The sequence below is a fragment of the Brachycentrus maculatus genome, unplaced genomic scaffold (assembly GCF_059751285.1).
Source record: "Brachycentrus maculatus isolate JH-2025_06_01 unplaced genomic scaffold, ASM5975128v1 h1tg000584l, whole genome shotgun sequence".
In the NCBI taxonomy this organism is placed as follows: domain Eukaryota; kingdom Metazoa; phylum Arthropoda; class Insecta; order Trichoptera; family Brachycentridae; genus Brachycentrus; species Brachycentrus maculatus.
In genome coordinates, this window is record NW_028281324.1 from 36,930 (window position 1) to 42,836 (window position 5,907).

Genomic DNA, 5,907 nt, shown 5'->3' on the forward strand with positions numbered 1-5,907 from the left:
AATTCTACCCTAAACTATTCTCAAGCCATGAATATATTCAATCAAAATGGCCAAGACTTTTTGGCCATTTTGATTGAATATATTGAATATATTTTGGTGGTTTGGTTTACGTCAATTCCTGATATTAAGACTTTTGGTTCCGGCATTTTGGTTCGGGTGGTTTTTCTTATCACTTGATGAAAACCTCGTCCACTCAGAACAATTTTAGTGGAAATTATGGGGTCAACTGTTGTCCGATCAGCTAACGAATGACCCAGTCCATGGCCCCTGGGGTCATGGGGTCGTATACAGCTAATTTTCCGCATCCCTTAAGTAAAATACGTCATATCGAGTGTCAGTGTGACTCTTGTGCATAATGGGGGGAGGGTACCTGGATAAAACAGCAGATCTTATTGACATACCCATTTGGATAGTACTTTTCGTCTTGTGCCATTTTCCGACAAATCATTTGACTTTATCTTATCACCCGTTTTATTATTGTTTATATTTTTAAATTATCAAATTTATTTATAATTATAACGTCACCGCATTAAGAGGAACACCACTGTGATACAAAAAGTCATATTTTGATCAATGTATTGTATGAGGCCGTCAGCGCAGAAGTGGACAAATCTTCAATTTTTCATATCCTGACTTACCTACTACAAATTATTTTAAACGCGCTAAATAATATAATTTAGCATGTTTTTAGCTATTTCTATATCACCCAATAATACATCAAATAATAAGATTAAAGAAGTTAAAGATTTCATCTTAAATTAGTACCTAGGTAAGTCAGGATATGAAAAATTAAGGGTTAGGCCACTTCTGCACTGACGGCCTCAAATATACTTTCAGGAATATTTCCACATTTTTTTTAATTCATGAAAAATTGGTGTAGTTATATTTCTAAAGGCTGACATAAAAATCATGTACGTCAATAAATCAGCCCTTTTTTCAAATGACTAATCCATTGATATCGTAGTCATTGTGAAATATTCAGGGACCTTAATTCTTTGATAATTATTTTCATTACTACATCTTTTTCAAATTAAAATTTGTATCGAACTATTTTATTTTATACAGTTTGAAGTACAGTGCCTTGCCGCAATATTATGATCTTATGTTTCTCATATTGCTTCAATATTTAGGTTTTTTTGGGTTGAGTGTCTCCAAGTATATTTTATACGAGTAGTAGGTTATTATTTGCACATATCGTAGTCGTACAGGAAAAAGTGACCAACTAACAAAATGCAAAATGTTCAGGAGGGCCATTGAAGTCACTTTTGCTTGGCAAGAAAATAAGTATCAATGCAGTTAGTAATTTTTAACAAGTCAATATATTATACTTCCAAGTTTAAAATCCTTTGGGTATTTTTCAGGGCAATATTAAGCAAGTAAGATATCAAATAGTCAATCATCACGTTTTTGTAAAAAAAATGTACTTAGTCACTTTCTTCTTTATGACTACGACATTTTCATAATAAAATCGGAATTTTTAAGTGACTGGTATTAAGAGAGATACATTTTATGTGCGAATCTAGGTATGGATACAATGCAATAATGGGCTAAATCATCGCACGGTCAAGCTTTTCCAATAAGTTACTTCAAACATTTTTATTGCTATCTTTACGTGTCGTGTCGAGTCCCCCTGACGTTGACTATTTCTTGTGAGAAAATGTTCCTATTTTGGGCAGTCCGAAAGAGCTCTTCGACGTTCTGTACTCCCGTCCACTCGTGTATATTATGGAGCCAGGAGATCCACTTTCTTCCGACACCCCCTTCGTCCCTCGATCTTACCCTTGATCTATTCTTTGCTGCTATATGTACTTTCTTAAAAGACTCTCAGTTAAGAAATGATACTTGGATATTGTTTCACAACTTTAAATCACACTATTAGTATTATGGTGACATTTAGTGACTAATAGTAATGAATGAACATTGTGGATGTAGACGATGATCAGGTGAAGAAATCGTGTGGTTCAAGAAGGAGATTTAAAAATAAAAACAAAATACTGTAGTATATCTTGTGATAAAGTCAATGGCATTTAAAACGTACAATCATCTGACATTTTCTTGTAAACTCAAGGTGATGTATAATTTTGTTAGTTATAATAAGGATAAAAAGTATCGCTAACTACCGAAAACTAAGAATAAATTACATGTGAATAACAATAATTTATAACACATAATATTCCCTAATTCAATTGGAAGTCTATGGAATTGAAATGCTACGATAGAAAATCTTTGTATTTTTACACATGATGCATTTGTATTTCGTTTTTTTAAACTGTAATAATAATTTTTAATAATTTTTTTCTTTTATCATGAATGCATCAATAATTAACACGCTGTTCAATAATTATTAGCACAGGGAGTATGTATTTCAAAATTGAATTTTCGTAAACAATGGGCGGTCGTAATATTGTGGCAAGGCAGTGTTTACGTAATGACATCCCTGTACTACGCTGTTTTTTTTTGGCAAAAAATGATTAACGAATTCATTGGGTCGTGGAAAAAAAATATTGGCTGTTACAGTGGTGTTCCACTTACAACTATAAACACTAGAAATTATTATAAATTTGTTTTTATAAGTTTATTGTATGAATGTTTATTTTTGATTTTCTTATGACTTCCATGGTATATTTTTATCATCTCAGCTCAATTTATGTATAAATACGGTAATGCGAATTAAATATTGTTTCTTTCGACATATGTAGGTATGTTTTATGATACTCTGACAATGTCGACACTCTCCCGGCAAATTATCGTTAGCACAATTAGGCGACGGTCGTTTTTTTTTATTTAATCTGCTAAAAGTGACGATTTTTGCAATAAAATCATATGTACACCTAGCCCGTCTCGATAAAATGTCATTATGAAATAATTTTATCAGCTCGTCTTAGCTGTTATAGAATGATAGTAATAATGGCTCCCAACTCGCGCTCGAGTATATTGTCTTCAGCATGTGGGGCTATCTATTATGAGTGTGCATGTGAGTACATGCCAATTTTGGACTTAATAATTCGAGCACACACTGCGCACTCCGTGTCTTCGTCACTTCTGTTGTACCTCTGGCCTGCGATTCCCAGTCACCATCAATCCCCACCAACCTCAACGTGGCGTTCAGTTGATCCTTATACCTGCTGCACCGCTTTCGTCTTCCTTCGAGAAGCTCACCAAACAAAACAGCTTTGGGCAGGCGCGAGTCATCCATATGAATGATATGCCCCGCCCATCTGAGCTGAGCACTCGCTACGTACACCGAGACAGGACAACAACCCGCTCTTTCCAGAACCCTCTGGTTAGACATGTAGTCGTACCAACGAATGCCAATCATTAACATGATTATAGAATAGCCCTTTGCGGAAACGAATGGTCCGCGAATTATTACACGACTTGCAATTGTGACTCTTGCAATTTAAAAGTATATTTGAATCAAATCATAACATATACTTTCTTTGGCAAAATAATTAAACATTATTATCGGTAATTTTTTAAAGTAGTTAAACGTAAAACAACCTTCGCATCCATAGTGTAGTGGTTAGTGCGTTTTGGCACCGTGCTGGAGGTCCCGGGTTCGATATTCATCATCTTGAACTTGTACCCGAGGCGCAGGACTAATAATCAATCTTGCCTTGTAATTAACGATCGTGATAACACTGCGTCGATGCAATGCACCAATGAGCAAAAAAAATGACTAAAAGTAGTATTTTATTTACGACAGTAAACTGCAGTTAAATCTAGAAATGGCTGTAGACAATCTAAAACTATCGACACATTAAAATATTTTGAGAAAAAAATACTAAACACAATAGTAATAAAACATAGTTATGTCAAGACTCCAGGCTCTAGAACATAAATTATGAAGATTGTATATTATATCTCGTGTTATAAGGTAGATAGCAATGTGGTCACATTTTTAATTTGAACTAACATGAATATGTAATACAACTCGAGATATCTGTAAAACGAGCCATAGTTTAACACCCGTACGTTGTGAATAAGGCAACCAAGAGTATCCTAAACGCCATAAGGTCTAGAATTTTAACGTTCGATATCTTCTTACTATCCCATGTCATAAGACAGACAATAACAAATGTAAGTTTTCGATTAAACTAAAACATGTCATTTCATTTATTGATTCAGTAGTCACTTTGTAACAATATCTATTTATTTTTAATTTAAATTTGACTTGGTAAATACCACTATTGCTACATATTTGAAATAGTGAAACTTACCAAGTAGAATTTGAATTAAAAATAAAATTTGTCAAATAAAACTCGAGGTATTGAAAAATAATATCCCTCTTTAAAATGAGGTTTTGAAGTCTACGATAATTTGCCGGGAAAGAAACGATATACTTATGGTATATATTAATTAATTATTCCATCGTTCTCGTTTAAAATACTCTTTAGTCATTTGACTGATAGAAATGAACGGATATTTAAAAATAAGGATATGCCAAAAGTTTTTCACGAACATTTCGTCTTTTAAGATATGTTTCCATTTTAGACATTTCCAAAAAAAACTTCCATATCAAAAATATTAAAACAAATATCACAGCCGCGAATAAATAAATTTATATATAAAAATAAAACGCTTGTATAAGACTATTTTTTTGAGTTTATTAATGTAAACACGACTAGTTAAGAGAGCTACGGATGTTCTCATCAACAGATGAAAATACAAACTGAACCATATTTTTTATAAAACCGTTGCCGGCTCGACTAGGGTTTGTACCCGTTAAAGACAGGCAAAACCTGTGTCTTAAATTTAAATTAACGTACGTATACATATGTACATATAAGAATTTAAATACAATTATAAAATTAAGGATATGTTTTGAATAGAATGAGAAAGAGAAAATGATTAATGTATGATATGAACGAATAGGAGAGGCAAATTATCTAGAACATTCACTAAGTTTACATAAAGGATGGCTCTCTAGAAAAGGGGAATTTAAAAACTGTTAAGTGAGATATTTTAAGGTTACAAACGTAAATATTTACTAAATATTAGTAGTTATGTTAGTGCATAACGATTTGCTAACTTTTCATATCTGCCGGTTTGAGGTTTACCCGTCTCTTTATCGACGACGCTGCCGTACAGCGCCTGAAGCGCAGTTAAAGCATGTAATTTGTGTTTGGGAGAGAACGCAAGGAGATCTACATAAGTATTTAGAGATGACATTCAACATAGCTTTAACTAATTAACCATCAGGTCGCTTCCTGAAAGGATATGATCATTTTGCCAATTTCGTGCTTCGCTTCCATACATTAGGGTTGGTACTCCCTACTTGAAACCTTCCTACTTTCTTCGCCTCCCGTCAGCACGCTCGGCTACCGTGCTGGAGGTCCTGGTTTCGATTTCCAAAAGGGGGGGTCAAATAAACGTAAGTGATTTTTCACTCTGATATTAATTTAATATTACCCTGGTGCCTGAAGCGTAAGGCTGATCACCTTTCCTTAATGTGTTAACGATCAAGATAACAATGCGTTTATATGATGCAGTGCTCTATGCACCATCGGGTGCGGATGAGGGCTTGAAGAAGACTCCCTTCTTTCGTTTCCCTCCCAAATACCTGTTACTGCGCTTTAGCTTCTTAGACAGTTATTGTCCCGACGAAGAGATGGGTACGTTTCGAAACCGATCGATATCAAAAGTCTACTTAAGTGATAACTTACCAAGTAAAATTTTGTTAAAATACATTGACCACAAAATTAATGCTTTAAGTATAAATAATACAAAACTTTATTTAAATAAATATTTAAATAAATATTTCTGCTGTTGTAAGATATTTCATACGTGACAGTGCGGGGCGTGCCATATAAACTTAGTTTCAAAGGGACTGGTATAACCATCTTTCGATACGCCCAAGGAACAATGTCGGATCTGCGAAATTGCTACCTTGTCAGCTAGCGTGAA